General features: G+C 45.7%; 1 protein-coding gene across 1 annotated transcript in view; it reads right to left on the reverse strand.

Annotated features, from left to right (window-relative positions):
• The window catches only part of LOC105155298 (NADH-Ubiquinone/plastoquinone (complex I) protein), an 8,834-nt gene extending 6,065 nt beyond the window's left edge, over positions 1–2,769 (reverse strand). Inside the window, exon 1 of the mRNA XM_088877370.1 lies at positions 1–2,769. This exon is cut by the window's left edge and continues 2,384 nt beyond it. The gene's annotated coding sequence lies outside the window, so the exon portion shown is untranslated.
• Between the last annotated feature and the right edge of the window lie 13,078 nt (positions 2,770–15,847).

Consider the following 15,847-nt stretch of genomic DNA (forward strand, 5'->3'; position numbering starts at 1 on the left):
GTCTCATCATTCACGCAATTCCCCCGTCCGTCGATTGATCACGCGAGTACGCATCCAGTCAGCGCATAGCGAATGAAAAAAGCGTTCATCCTGGATTCTCTTCCTCATCTATCAATTGATCCCTATTCATTCGGTCAAAGTCTCCACGGCCTTTTCACGCCCCTCCACTAAGAGATGCACCATGTTGATAGGAATCGGCAAAGACCTTCTTGTACACGTCCTCGAGGGCAGCATTCATGGCAATCATCACTAGTTTCTCTCCCGAGGAGGGCATAGTATGGCTTTGTTCTTGGTGTTGTTTAATAGATGTCGAGTGCCGCTTTTCCCCGTCCGATAATCTCCATTTTCTAAGTGGGCGCGAGCTAAAATCCTTATGTCAGGTTGGTTGTTCAATGTCTCTTTACCCTTTGCATCTTCATCTTTTCGAAAGCCCAGACCCATTCTTCTGGATCTGCATTAGTCCTATTTCAGGTGCAAAGCCTCTTCAATAAAGACCTCTTTCTTTTCTTTCTCCCCCATTTTGTTGATTGAAAGAGAATAAGCGCTATCCATTGAGTAAAGGGAGGGTTTGCAGCAGTGATTCGGGCGGTTGGTGGCCCCTTCGAGAGTTAGCCGGCTTCGCTTGCGCGAGCACTTCTGATTGGTTTCATTCATCCCCAACCCTAATGAATGGACTATGAAGGGGTCAGTCAAGCGGTTCGGGTTTTCGGTCGGTTCCCGTTCGCCTACCCCCCTCACAGTCCATTAGTAGGTAGGGTGGTAAACTTAGAGGGCGCCCGCCTCTTCTTCAGACGTGTCCTCGACAACCTGGCGGTTCTTCGGTCTCCGCTTTTGGGGGCGGGAGTGCTTGGTCGCTGGGGTTTCCTTTTCCTCAACCAATTCGGTTGTGTTAGCCTTGGTCTAACATTTTGTTATGAACTGGCTGGACAAAGATGGATTGAAGGTCAGATAGATTGGAGTGAAAGTGGCACAGGACCTTCGATCGACCATAGGGCGTACTCTACCCTTACTGAATTCATTCTATTGAAGCGTAACGTAAAAAGCTCCTTCTCATGTTGCATTTCTTTGGTTTGGAAGTTCTAGAATGTTGTCTGTGGATTTCTAACAAAGGAAAGCCCCTTACTATGCCATTTGATTGAAAGAAGTTCTGTGCTGCTCACCACTCCTTGAGGCCAAGGACGGGGTCGAACCGTCATTCCAGGATTTGCAGTCCGATACATTTCCATTATGTTACCTAGCCAAACCCTAACCTCATGTGCCAAAGTCAAACGGTTGTTCTTCCTTCTCCGCTCCCTCTTTTTCTACATATGCGGCGGCGGGTTACCAGAGAAGAGGGTTCAGCTTACCTTATTAGAAAAGTTTTAGAAAGGGGCACCCCTACTATACCCCTAAACTACAAGCTAGCGCGCAACGGCTTTTCAGCCGTTGTTGCTTGCAGGCTCGAAAATCTCTCTTTCGCCCCTGTCTCAATTCTGATTGATTAGCTTTTTCCTTCGCGCAAGCGCTTGGTTCGCCCCTTGTTGTCTTGCATTTTGTGATCCTCCGCTTCAGTCTGCCTTTTTCGGATAGCCGGGACCTGACGTTGATTGGAGATTTCAATTGTTATGTCAGCTCCAGGTTTTTTTGGGCGGCCATCTGGTTAGTTCAGCTATCACTGCTGGAAGCCCCTGCGGTTGTTCGGCTGCGTACTCCCCGTCTGCCTATCTCACACTCCCAAAGCATATTTTTCTTTCATATTTCATTTTCCTTTCCTGCATCTTTCTTTCTATCCATAGGTCGGCTTCGTGCAGATAGATCTTTGCCGGGGGAGATTGGTGCTCCTTGAGGTATGCCTTTCCGGTGGGTTGTTCCTTTATCTGTCTTTTCCATCCAGTGCCCGCACTGCGTCAGAAAATCTTCGTCTTCGATCTCTCTTCGCAACGCAATAAAGAAGTCTAACAGTTTCTCTCGACATCTGTCTTTTAAGACATCGATCTCATATCTATAAGCAGCGTTCACTATTAAGCCTACGCCCGTCCATTCCTTTCAAGCTTGATCCTGCCCTTAGACTCCTTACCTTGTTCGACTGAACTCGTTGGCTCCGTGCTCTATTCGGTCGGAACCCTGTTCGAGAACCTTCTCTCATAGATTCCCTTCACCAAGTCATCGCCAGCAATCAGCTCTTATCCCTTGGTGTCAAAGGGCGAGTTTCTTTCTTGTCTTGCCCAAAAACTTTCTTTATTCTCATTGGAGAAAGACTCCCCCGCGGCAAGGTTTTACACATAGGGCCAGCTGCTTTCTTTATCTCGCTTGCCGTTAGTCCGTCTAGCGCCTTTCGGTTGGGGTCCGCCCCGGGGGTTAGACCGCTTGGGTTATTTTTCTAGTATCGAAGGCAGTCAACGTGTCAGCCATTCTTCTCCCGTCCTTCGTCCGCCTTTGCTCTTTTTCCTTCTCTCTTCCAGTTCTCTCCCTATACTTTATTTGACAGGGGCGGAGCACTCTATCAATAACAAGAAAAAAGTCGCAATTCAGTTTCAAATGGTTTGAGCTTGGAAGCAACCTGCTATCTATCAATAGGCGAGAACAGACCGCTTCGCCTATCTATTCTATTATGGCCGGCTTGAAGACATCAGAGGAAGACCATCATCTCTATCCGGGTACGATCATAGCTTCATTCATTCGTTGAACCTTGGGGATAACCATTAGCATTGAGGTCAATGACCACACCACCTCTATCATACATACGACATTACACGAAGCGAGAGTGCATGGTCAACACACACCTAAAGCGCCTACGTTCCGCTTGCAGCCACAACCTAACTTGCACGAGATTCAACAACCGAAGCTACTGGTAGTCCCGAGGGGGCGGCATCCTCCTATAATAAATAGTTAGCAGTACTGAACGAGCGAGTCATCGGTCCGGGGAAAGAAAAGGACCGCCTTTGCTTATCTTACTCTTACTAGTCGCTCTATCTATTGGTACCAGCCGGGGAACTCCCTCTTTGCGAGCTACTTACTTTATCTGAACCCTCTACCGACAGATGCGCGAATTGCACTGGTCATTGCGCGAAATGGCCTCTAAGCCAGTCAGTCAATGGAGGGACCGGGGCGCTAGGTATTTCCTTTCTTCTGGCCGTAGGTGTGATCAATGCCATTGAGCTTCGGTACTCTAGTAGTAGGAGTTCGCTTCTGAGTGAGCTTCCTTCCTTATGCTCTGGCCTGACCTTCACGAACAGCTTTCTTTCAGCTACCAACTTCAAAGCTTGATCTCATCTCCCTTCTTTTGCTTCTTTTGAAAGTAAAGTACTCTACTTGTTGGCATGGAAGGAGTTCATCTTGAATTGCCAGTACAGTGATTGGAGGTCTTCCTCACCTGTTCTAGTGACATAGGCCCATCCGGTCGAGAGAAGAGCCTTGAGGCGAAGAACCGCTTTAAGCCTATTGGTTCCCTTCCGTTCAGTACAGACAGAGTTCAAACAGAAATCTCTCGCTCAGCAGGTGCCAATGCGCTGACGTAAGGACAGTAAGACTTAGGACATAGGGTACCAATTGTTGGCTGCTAACCTTCGCTTCAGTCGGTAGAAAAAGGGAATTTCTCTCACAAACAAAGGTCGATAGTAGCTCAAAGGACGGAAGTCAATACTGGACTGGACTTCTCGCCCACCAGAAGGTCAAAAGCAGATGGAGCAGGGAAGAAGCCCCATTCGTTGAATATCTACCTCCCATTTTCGATTGACTTCTTTGATAAAGGCGAAAGAAAGCACTACTAGTACCAAACCTGCAGGCTATTATGTTTGTCATACACGCATGCGGGCGGAAGGATCGGATGAGTGGAAATTGCCATTGCCCTATGGTCTTCGTCTGGTGCACTTCAACGGATTACGGAAATCGGAGAAGAAGCTGAAGAAGAAGATCGTAGAATAGTCTTTGCAGTGAGTGTGTTATGAGTGCTGGCTAGTCTATGAGTGCATATCAGTCTATCCTCTGTCTTTTCCCTGGCCTGGCTCAGACTCGCGCGCTACAACGCCAGTGACAGGTTGGATAGCCTAACGTGCATTGCATGGGGTGGTGTCAAAGTGAGTTTTCTTGCTTTACGACAAGCCTCTGGACAAGGCTTCTCTTCTTACCGTCTTCCAGCTTGAATCCAATCCGATGTGAGCAGACTTCTCTATCTTCATGCCTCTTTCAGCAGAGAAGAAAGCTTTGGGACAGTTTCTGAGAGAAGAGGGTCAAGGGTCGATGTAATTGAGGAATCGAAGTCGTGTAACTATGTTTCTAAGCACATAACGTATAGGATAACTAAAAAGGCTTGTATGGCTGAGTTGAGTGGAGGGGCTAAGCGCTGCTGCATATTCTAATTAGCCCTTTCCCGTCCGTACTTTTTGACTGTATGTAGGGAGGACCGCCTATTAGAAGGTCTTTTCTCTTTATTTCCATGCCACCTGTGTAAAGAAAGCAGTCTCCATGAAAGCTATGCTATGCCTTTTTATTTGTATTTGACCTCTCCCTATCCCGGCTGTATTGAGTGTATCGCCCATGTACGTCTAATCTAACGGTAATATTCGACTGAAGCGGATGGGGATCTCTCTTTATCCGCCTTCGGGCTTTGAAAAAAGGCTTCGTACTATCCATCATATATAGATGGATTGATTGACTCGCGGCTAGGTGACTTCTCCTCTCCTTCTTGTTCCGTGATGTGCTACTTGACTTTCTTTATTCTTCCTCACCCGGTAAAACGCCATCTTTTAATAAGGCGCCTACGTTCGAGCAATCAGTTCTGCTTGCCTTACTTCACTTCTTCGCAACTAAGGAAAATCCCTTAGGGAAAGACTGATTGGGTAGTAATGGCACTCAATAGCTCTAACAGAACATTGGATTCATTTCCGAATAGACGACTAGTTTTTCGGATCTAAACGCCGCGTATCCTTATTTCAATCTCTCGGCCCTCCTATTTATTTACCCTTTTGAGAAGGTTTAGCTTTACATTGAGAAGCAGGATACCTGCGTATTTAATGAGGATTCAATCCAGCCACAGGTTTCCCCATGACTAACTTGTTACGAACGAAAAGCTCTCTTACGAGAGACGAAGAAACTAAGCTAAACAAGAAAAATCTTATTCCCTCCCTTTAAAGTACATAGCAGTTCCTTAACTAAACGGACATTCATTCTTTACAACCAAATGAAATTCGAAAATGAAAGGTAAAAAGCGACTCTTTATCCATAAAGAAAATGTTACCGTCTCCGTCTACTTGCAGAAAGCCGCCCTGGCATGGAATAGGAGAACCACCCTTTTCTATTAAGCCAAGTTTTACTGAATCTTGAAAAGAAATTTCTTTTAAAAAAGACAGCAGATGCTCAATGGAGAATGACTCTTCTTTAGTAATCGGCAGGAATGCTTCATATAAATATCGAGCGAATCGGAAATTTAGAAAGAAAAATTGGATCAAAGACTCGCATGACATGATTTAAGAGCAAATTGCTCAGTAAACAACAGCACATTGGTATTCCACCAATTTCGTTGGACCAATCTTTGCCATTTATATCAAGAATTGGACGATATAGGAAAGCTGATAGTAAATCGATCGCGTATTTTTCTATGATCAAAGAAGAAAAAGAAGATAAAAGAGATTGTCGATCAATATTCAGCAAGAGAGGGAGAAAGTGCAAATAGATCAATTTATCCACTCTGCCCCAGCTGACAACCTCCGAATAATAATCTACCATTCCTACCTCTGGCCTCAAGCCAAAGGATTTCTCATTATTTAACTTGTTACCAAAAGCTGCGTACATTATTTTATTCAGCACACTAGCGAAAGAAGTGAAAATTAGGTGGTCTTCCCTTGTCGGTGATATAGTGACATAATAATCAGGGAAGATCGAAACGGAAAAAAAATTCTTGATATCTCAATTGGTCCCTTCCCCCATCTTTAGGGAATAGTTGAAGCTGAAAGGGGGAAAAGTGTTACTTTTTGGCCATCACTTCCGACTACCCGAGCTAATGATAGAGGCAAGAACACCTTCCGACCAGGCCTTACTATAACCAACCTCACAGATCCAACTCAATCTTTTACACCGATGTATCGTACTTTCTCGACCAGGTCATCAAAAAGACTGCTAAATCTTTCCGAAGTGAGAGAAGGAGGGAAGGCGCGCTACAACTAACATAACAGCCAGCTGAAAAACGTTAGCTAGCTAGGCTAGCGCGCAATGGCTTTCTCTGATTCTGATAGGGGCTCGCTTCTTCAAGCTCCGCCCAACCTATACAAGGTGCTGCTCGCTTTCTCTGAGCCACTAGTGGCTTATGTAGTGGTCGGCATTCCTACGTGCTCCTCCTTTCCCCCCTACTTAAGAATCCAAAGGTGGCCTTTGGATGTTGTCGTGACGCTTTGGTAACAAAGGTTACCGAGGTCTAGGTTTATGGATGGATTCAGTCAGCGAAAGTCCATCAAACTCAATCAATATTAACAAGATGTCGTGACCGCGGTTGATTTTGTCAGAAAAGAAAGTAGGGTTCTGGGGTTCATTGATTAGTACACCTCCGGTGCTGGTAAGGTCGGGACCGTGGTCGTCCGTCTCCGGGTTGCCGGCCGATAAGATCTCTGAGATTGACCAGCCAGCTGGGTTGGTTTGGCTATTCTTTTCTATTGAAAAGGAGTCAGCTGTCTGCGCGAGTCACCTTCCACTATTATAGGCTCCGCTGGACGACACGGCATTTTCGTTCAAATATAGGCCGGCCGTACTTGTGATGGTTCCCAAGGATTCAATATGACCACTTAGGTCTACGTTGCCACGATATTGTTCTATGGAAGCGGGCGGGCTGTTTAGAAGCTCGGCCCGGGTTTTTTGGTGTCGTAGGGGAGGGATTGACCTTTCTAACGCATATTCAGTCGTACCGGCATGGCCCCACTGATTTGTTTTCGATCAGAGCATCAAGCAGCGCAACCCGGTTCTACTTGACTAAGCCCGTGCTACTCCAAGGAGGGAGTTTGCTTTACCCAACTCCCTTTTTGATAACAAGGCAGAAAACCCCTACCGGACACTCATTAGTTTCGAATGAAGAATGAAGAGTGCCCTAGCAAGCACCTACTTCTATAAATATAAAAAAGCGAGACTTTACTAAAGAAGCAAGAAAAGCCCTTTCTATCTTATTAGTCAAGCGCGCCCCTGCAATCAAACTAAAGCGCTAACACCCTATCTATAGTAAGGGGCCTTTTCAATAAGGCTCGCGTAGGGGCGCTCACCTTTTTTGGCTTCCCTAAAAGAGAATATTTTGAAGTTGGTAAAGACCCGCCCCTTGTTTCAGTCAGAATGAGTCCCCGGGACCCCGGGACATTGGCTTCCGCCAACAGTGAACTATTAAGGATCGCATCCCGCGCATATTCTACATTATAGCCTGCAACTGATTCAGCTTCCGCTTCTGGGAGATCAAACGGAGCTCGATTAGTTTCTGCTAGACGAGAAATAAAAAACATAACCAATACAGGGAACAAGGGAATACCGGACCATATCTGCTTTTGCGCCATGACAATCTCACTCGAATTACGGGGACCTACACATATTAGTACAGTATACCGGGGTCCCCGGCCAGAACCACACGTGCAAGTTTCCCTGCATGTGGCTCGTCCGTGCTTTTCGAGGCGCTGCCTGTGACTCAGCATGCGATAAGGGGGCGGAACTGCACACGAAAGTGTTCAGAGCATTGTCCGAGTGAGTAGGCAGCGCCTACCAAGCAAAGCTTTCTTGAAGAGGCTGGGCTGCTTCTTTTTGGGCGCCCGCCCTTTATTTATTTAGATGTTGAGGCAAGGCAAGCCCCAGGAAGGGCATTTGGCGAGGAGCATTGTTTTGAGGGAGGGAAAGCGTGGTTGACAAACCACTTCGAGGAGGCGATTGGACTGGAGTGCTTTCATCAAATGATGCATGTGGGCTGAGCCATTCCCATCCCAAGTGGTAGTCCCGCTGCGGCCTCTGACCGTCCGTCCCGTCTCATCTTTCTTTGGCTATACTTGAATGTAGCCAGCCATGTTAGCTTCACATGAGAGCCTTTTTTCTAAAGGCTAAAAAGGCACTCATCAGTCAGCTCGGCCGCTTTCCTATTTCGCTTTTCCGCCTATTAATAGAATAGTTTAGAATAGGTCCCGAACGGCCCGCCTTTCTTCATCTATACCAGCTGCCGCGCACGAACCAATAGAAAGGATTTCAGCGCCCCTCTCTAGATAAGAAGCAGAACGCGCCATCACCTACAGCCCTTTCCTCTGCCGGGGACTTCCACGAAATGAAAACGGGCGGCATCGTCGTATGCTCCACTTTTGTTGCCCTGGTTTATATCCCGGAGTACTCCTATGGCCGATCTGTCACCCAACCTACTTAAACAACCTAAAAGCTTGACCCCGCCCCGTTTGGAGAATGACCTCTTATGGCACGGCTTAGTCAGTTATTCTCGCAGTTCAGATAAGATTCGGACCACCACTTCTCTGAAAGCATGGTTCTTGCCTCACTCCCCCCTTTGAGCTCGTCCATTCGTTGGGTGATCCCTTGCTCTCACGTTCGAGTGTTTGCTCGTCGTTTAGGCCCGTGAGTGAGATTTCTGCTCATTGCAGTCACCTCCGGGGTTCTTCGCACCTGGATAGTACCAGGACCCTTGTGCCCCGGCCCTTGAGCCGATAAAGCTGCCCACCCTATGATCCACAACTAAAAATGAGCCTTGCGACGAGACGCGGACATTCCCCATGCTGCGGTTCCCTCCGGTCCGTTCCCGGGTTGGGTTAGGGGAACAGCCGAGCGATTGCCTTCGCGGATCCAAACGCGCTCACAAGGCGCACAATAAGAATAAGACCAATAGAGACTTCATAAGGGACCATTTGAGCTGCAGATCGTAATGCTCCTAGAGAGGCATATTTCGAATATAGAGGAGTCAAGGTTCCCAACAATCAAGTAGTTTATCATATCCTTCCATGAACCGTACGAGCACGTACTCTGTCACCCCCCACCGCGCTTACGGCTCTCTACCCCAACCCAACTTGTTCTGGCCCCGGGTCCTTCCTTTCTATTCCTCGGTAAGCGGACCGTGGGAGCACGGGGGGGCGGTATCTGCTTTTGACTGATAGAAAGTATCTCTCTTTTCTCCCTCCTGACCGAACTCGCCAAAAAAAGAAAAATAGAGAAAGTTGTTCTTGCCGGGCGAGTAGCGTCATAGACATCTTTATCTGAGGAGGAGGCTTCGTCGTCCGGCTCCTCAGATAAAGATGTTAGGATCGACCGGCGCATCCTCGGAATCCGAAAAGAAAACAGAGAGAGAACGGAATCACTTTCTTTCAGTGACATATCTAATCAAACCGAATAGGATTTGAAGAGCTGTCATGATCATTCACATAAATTGAAGCAGGCAGGAAGGGCACGGAATGTTTCTAGAATGCAAGCAAGCTAGCTTGCTTACTCTCCTAGTAGCGTACGTTGGCGGCAAAAACAAACTAGACTATACTAAACTAAATAAAGTAACGAGGCATTCGGGAAGCGACTAGTCGCTTCTGGCGAAGCTTCTAGAAGGCCGACCACTACATAGAAAGATCCATATACCAGTCATGAGCTATCGCTCATGCCTAGAGAGGCGGAAGCAGTAGCTTCTAGGACGAAGCCGAGCCGATACGATAGGCGGGCGAAGGGCTAAGCCACTAATGTCGTGGCGAAGGAGGCCTACTATACGTATACTGGATTAGTAAGCGGTGAAATACCAAAAAAACGAGAAAAAATTTCAGTGAACTATTGAAGCTATCAGTGTGATTGATCAGACAAGTACCAAGGGCTTTCGGTAGACTTCTTTCATTTCCGAATTTGCTTGCGACAAGTCCTAGCATTAGTATGAGTTCGTTGACCGCGTAAGGGCGATCCATCTTGATGACGAATTCCACGATAACAAGAAATAGAAATTAATCGTTCGATGTCTGCTCGTTCTCTCCCTTTTCAATTCCCAATGAACAACATGATCTTGACCTATCATTTGTTCAATTTGGTCGATCTGATACTTAGTTAATTCTTTTACCTTTATGTTCCCACTGATACCTAATCGATAACGAACCTGAATGGCTTTTTTAAGTCCAATTCCATAAATTTTTGTTGAGGCAATTCTTACTTGTTTATCGGCAACTAATCTAGCTCCTGAAATATATAACATTCTTGATCCTTCCTTTTACTAGTCTTCTAGGCTGGAATCATAAATGGGTTGTCTCCTCTCTGATGATCTTTTCTATAGGTAGAACTACTGTGAGCGGTCTAAACTTCGATCCTTATTTCTTCCAATTATGTTCTCGTACCCAAGCCCTTTTTCCAGAGTCTTGTGGAGGATAATTTCACACTTATCTCACTAAATCAGTGAGAAAGTGCTCCGCGATGGGTCGCGGTCTCAAAATGGAAGTTTTTCGCCTTTAAGATAGCGCAGAAGGTATTTTAGGGCCACTATGTTCGCATCCCCCGACTCAACATCAAAGTGGTCTCGTGCGATCTCATGCGCGGCCATCATTAAGTCGGCAGGGCTGCCTGCGGTTACAGAATCGCCCGCAGAAGTCCCCTTGACTCTCTCTCTCTATAAAAAAAAGCGTTCTGCATCATCCAGCGGCGCTGGCGCAGGTTTTTATTCCTTCTGAGCCAGGATCAAACTCTTCTTTTGAGAAAATACGGGTTTTATTCTATCTGGTAGAGTCAACAGAATGGAGTTCCTTGTTTGTAACTCCAGAACAGATGATTTCCTCCAGGTGTTGGAGTGCCCTTTCGAAATAGGGGCTAGCCGTTCTTTGCTCACATAAGCTTTGATGAACCCGCAGGAGTCTCCTTATATAAAATTTTTCGTCACATAATAGTTCTATTACGCGGTCCCACTGGGAAGGGGTAGGTTCTGGGGTGAGACGGTCATGCATCAATTCTCGAAGAAGACGCAGAACGGAGTCTTCAACTGCGGTATACCCCTCGGCCTGCAGTTCTCTTTGCCCCCGTCGCATTTACGAAATCACTCTTCCTATTAAAATAAAAACAAAGAAAACAATATATAATATATATTTATGTTATACCTAGGATAAGTGGTTTAAAAAAAATTGCTGGCTATTGAAATTTTCGATTTTCTATTCACTCATGATCTGGCCTGGTCGACCCGATCATGATATTGAGGGAAGGGACCTTTTCTCGAAAAAACTCTGGATCCTGTGTCCAGAAAGTGCATCTCTTTCTTTACCATTCCTACTTTAGTTAGAATCTATTAAAAAGGTCGGTTCAGTCCAGGAGGCTAGTTTTAAATCTGGATTCGCTGAGGTTCACACACTTTTCTTTCTTTATGAAATTACACAGCAAGCTTCCAAATCAGGCGCTTGGTACTAATAGCCTATAGAGTATAGAGGGGCTATGGAGAGGCGCGCAACTGTGCTTCCTCGCTTCGCCAAGAAAAGCACTTCTTACTGGGTGAAGGGTTCCAAACCTACGCTTGTTCCTGCGCGAGAATCTCCGGCCGTCTCTTGCTCCTTTCTTTCGCCTTAGTAGTGAGCGCTGCTAGATCTGATTAAAAAAAGATGGGACTTGGATATGCTGATATGCTTTTGCTCCCGGCAGCTAAGCTGGCGTAAAGGCTTCATTCAGACTCTGAGGTAAGTAGGGGTGGAGTCCATTCGTCCTTTGGCAGGCGTCGGTAATCTGTAGCGATGGAGTATCCCAACACCTTTCATTCGGTTTTCACATCTACTCTCTTCGTGTAGGGTAATAGTGGCACGGCAAGATCATTCCGGCACCTCTATTCAAAGAAAGACTAAGCGAGATCTCGAGAAGTGGTGTCTGTAGCCTGTTGATCGGCTTTCTCCTATATGTTCTTTCGAACAGTTCTAGAAAAGGGTGGCCTATTTCCAATTCTTTTTGCCTGAGAGTTTTTTTGTGTGGGCTCATGTACGTAAGTCAGTACTTTCATCTCATTCCCTTCCTCTATATGCTTATGCTCTTCTCTTTCCTAAGCTTAAGCTTCGCTTTCCTCACAATAGCACTACACCAAGGGACAATTAGCGTTTAGCACTTAAAGCCGCTAGAAAGAATGAAAGAATGCCACTACAAAGACAGAGACTGGCACGAACGAAGACTGTCTTCTCGCTGAAAAGGAGCCATTTAACCTATCTCCAAAAGCGACTTCAAAACTTTACATGTAAGGGCCGGCAGAAGGACAGCAACTCCAACCGAAACTACCGAGAAAGAAATAGACCAGGTGACCTCCCAGGGAATTACTATGGAATTTAAGGGGATGGTGGGGAACTTTACGAGAGAAGCTCTTAGGGCAGCTGCAAGCCAAAAAGAAGAAATTGAACTAGATGCCCCTAGCACTCAAAATGTTTAATATTATTTATACTCTAGGAGGACAACTACTTTTACTCGGTCTATTGGTACAGGGACTGATGGAAAAAGAAAAGGGAACTGTCTTACTGGCTCTAGAAACTACTTTCAAAATTTCAAAGAAAGAATGGAAACTAGCTCGGGATATCTTTATGAGAAGGTAGCTCTGGATATGCGGGGATTCAGCATCGCGATATGCCCATGCCTCAGAACAGAATGAAAGGAAGAGAGAGAAAGGCTGGGGAAAAGGATAGAGAGGTATAGTTTTCACAAAAATAGAATCCCAGTGACTAGATAGAGGAACTCTGGAACTCTCCAATGGCTCTGGCCTAAAAGAACTTGATGGAAGAGACAGGCTTTATTACTCTCTTTGCCTATTCGTACTATTACTATTCTCAAAAAAAGAGTAGAGGTTGATTCTCCTAGCTATGCTTCACATTCGAGATATAACTCGAATAAGAGTTCCAAGACTTCGGCTATAGGTCGTCTTTCCATCGATCCAATATAAAGGAAGGGGACCACTACAGGCGGATTTCTTAAAATAAGGCGATCTAGAAGCCCGGAATAAGCTTTTCAAACTAAACTGTCAACTCATCTTCGCTCTTCGCTTGATCCTGTGAAGACTGTAAAAAGAGAACCTGAAAGAAATCCCAAGCTTGAAGGTGAAGAGATTGAAAGAATGAGACGTGGTACCCTACCTCCCTCCATCTCAATTAATTAGCAGCTTCACGTCTTTTCCTCCGTCAACCCTATGAAAAAGAAAAGGGACCATCAAGTCTTCGCTAGCTTTCTCTTTCTAGGCTAAGAGCTTCCTTTTTAGAACAAATGGGAGGTCAAAGCAGAAATGGAAGGAATGTAAATAGCAGTAAGATATTTCTCTTAGTCTACTATAAGCCTCCTTTGCCCAAACTCTTAGAGTATGACTTCGACTATTCTTCCTATTACTTATTAAAAGTACAATAAAATAAGCGGGGCCAAGACCATTTCGAAGACAAGAGAAAAGAAGAGTAAAAGGGAGCGAAATTCGAAGCTTCAAAAGTATTGTTCAGGTCTTCCTTGGGCTTTTTTACGGACCGAAATGGGATGCCCTGCTAATTGGAAGCGAAAACACAGACCATCACGGGACCCTAGTAATGAGGAAAAGCCCGTGTTCTAACTATACCTATAAGAGGAATCCCAACTTCGAAGAAGATAAATTCTACAAGCGGAATTAGGATACACCAGCCACTAGTCCTTACTTTACATACGTCAAAGAAGCGCAGCTGAAGCCTCCTGCGGTTGAAGAGGATTAAGACAAGGCTGCTTCCCCTATAACTCTAATAGGAAGTGAAGTTTGGACATGCCCCTTAGATAGCCGAAAGGGGCCACCTCATAGTAGCTTTCTGCCGAGCCAACTCAATTTCTCGAAAGATATGCTAGTGGATCCTTCTATTTTGAGTTTGACCTACTCCTTTGCCAGACAGACCCTTCGACTGATAAGAACCAGGGAAGGAGACTTCCTTACTTGACTGGCTCACTACTTACTATCTAGAAAGCATAAAGAGAAAGCATTGCTACCATACTGGCTTGCCCGGAATGCAAGGACTGATTGGAATGACTCACTTATTGGCTTGCTTGCTTTCCTTGGACAGACGCTCCTTAAGGACAGCTCCTTGGAAGACTGAACTCAGAGTAGGACTCAGAGGGGTCACAGGACCGGAAGGAAATATGAATACAGCCAAGAGTAGGAGTCGGCCTTTGGGAAGGGATGGCGTCTCAGGGCAAGGCAAAGAAAGCAAGCGGTCTGTGTTAAGCTGGACGCTTCCTGGAGGACTTGAGACTGAAGAAACTAGCTCCCACTCACGACCCATGTAACAAGCTAGACCAAGTCAGAAGTGTAGAACAATTAATTAGTTCATAAGGACCACCCTTGTATAAGCGGGATGGAGCTTCCCAGATTGGAAGAAAGTGCAAACCTATAGTATAGCTGCAGAAGTCGGAAGAATGGCACCTGAGAGAATATTGTTTCCGTTCCATAAAGTAGAGATCCAGAAAGAAAAGAGGTTCACTAAGACCAAAAATCTCTACTGGAGGAACAGCAATTCAGGGGATAGTAAATACAGAAGTTGTGGTCAATAAGGTAGGGATCATCAAAAGATCAAACCATCCAATGTAAAGACGGTTTTCAGTGCTGGTTGTCAGCTGCTCGTGCATACCAAGGTTTCCTTGCCTTGCTTTCACTCAATAGTCCGAGGGGAAAGCACAGAGATGGGGGATGGCAGAAGCGAAGTGAAACTATGAACAGACGACTCGATCCTGGACCTATTATTATATGCAAGAGCGAAGGTGACAAAGTCAAAAGTGAGATGGGATGAGACTTGACTGTGGGATGCCCAGATATCGGAACGAAAAAACTTTAATAAGAAAGGTCTTAACAACTGGTATCATGCTATCAAACGCCTGTCTGACGTCCAGGAACGATAATACAATTCGACGATACGAGATAAGCTATGTCAAGATAGATGGATTGGAAACAGTTTCTTGGATTAGAGATCAGAGTCCATCACGGCATTACATTAGACGGCATGAGAGGATTTCGACCCTCTTTCACCTGACGCCGAGAGGGCAGACCCAGTTCAAGAAACCCGGCGGAAGCTGAACTCAGAGATAGGTTATTTATACTTGCCCGAGTTGACGAAGTGAAGGAGCGATTACTCTTCATGAAGATAAGTGACTAGTCTGGGAAAATCGCTGACGATAGTGGCATCTCATTTCATTTATTAGTTTTTCCCTTCTCTATATGACGGAAGCCAGCTCAAAGCAGGTATTAGCCAGAACCGGATCTCATGTCTTAGCAAGAAGATTTCCAACTCTCGAATCAAAGAGGAACGGGCTCCTATATAAGAAATTGGAGGATCCGTCTTTATCCGTGAGCTTTCATCCAATCTACCCTCTCTCTTTCAAAGAAACTTCCTACAAGGCCAATCAATAGACAGCCTTAAAAGGAGACTTTGCCGATGGTAAGGAAAGGTATAGTTAGGTCTGAAAACTGACTATCAATCACATGCATTAAGATAGCAACTTGGATCCTTATCCTTAGCTCCATGTCTGTCATCAATGGAACTCCTAACTGACTGAGACCAATATTGAGCCTAGCTCTTCAAAAGGAGAAGGGAGCAAGCAAGCTATGAGAGAGCGGAATTATCCTGCTATGCTTTAGAGTCCCAATCAAGATCAGGAAGGACTTTGAAACTTCAAGCCTTTCGACTAAGATGTAAAGTGAGCCTAAGCCTGCACTACTAGTAGAGGAAGTCACTCTAGGACCCCAGGGGCAAAGAAAGAAAGTTGACCTATAGGGCAAATGGCAAGACTCTGAGATTATGCCTTCGGCTACTTCACTCCTACCTTACTGAAAGGGCCAATCCACGACTACCCACTCAGTTGAGAGCTGAAAGAAAGGCTAGCTTGATATGAGACATGATGGAGTCAGCATTGATATCAAATAGGCTTAGGCTTGAAAGCATGTTCACAGCTTAAG

The sequence above is a fragment of the Sesamum indicum genome, unplaced genomic scaffold (assembly GCF_026168435.1).
Source record: "Sesamum indicum cultivar Baizhima isolate 11 unplaced genomic scaffold, ASM2616843v1 HiC_scaffold_113, whole genome shotgun sequence".
Taxonomy (NCBI): domain Eukaryota; kingdom Viridiplantae; phylum Streptophyta; class Magnoliopsida; order Lamiales; family Pedaliaceae; genus Sesamum; species Sesamum indicum.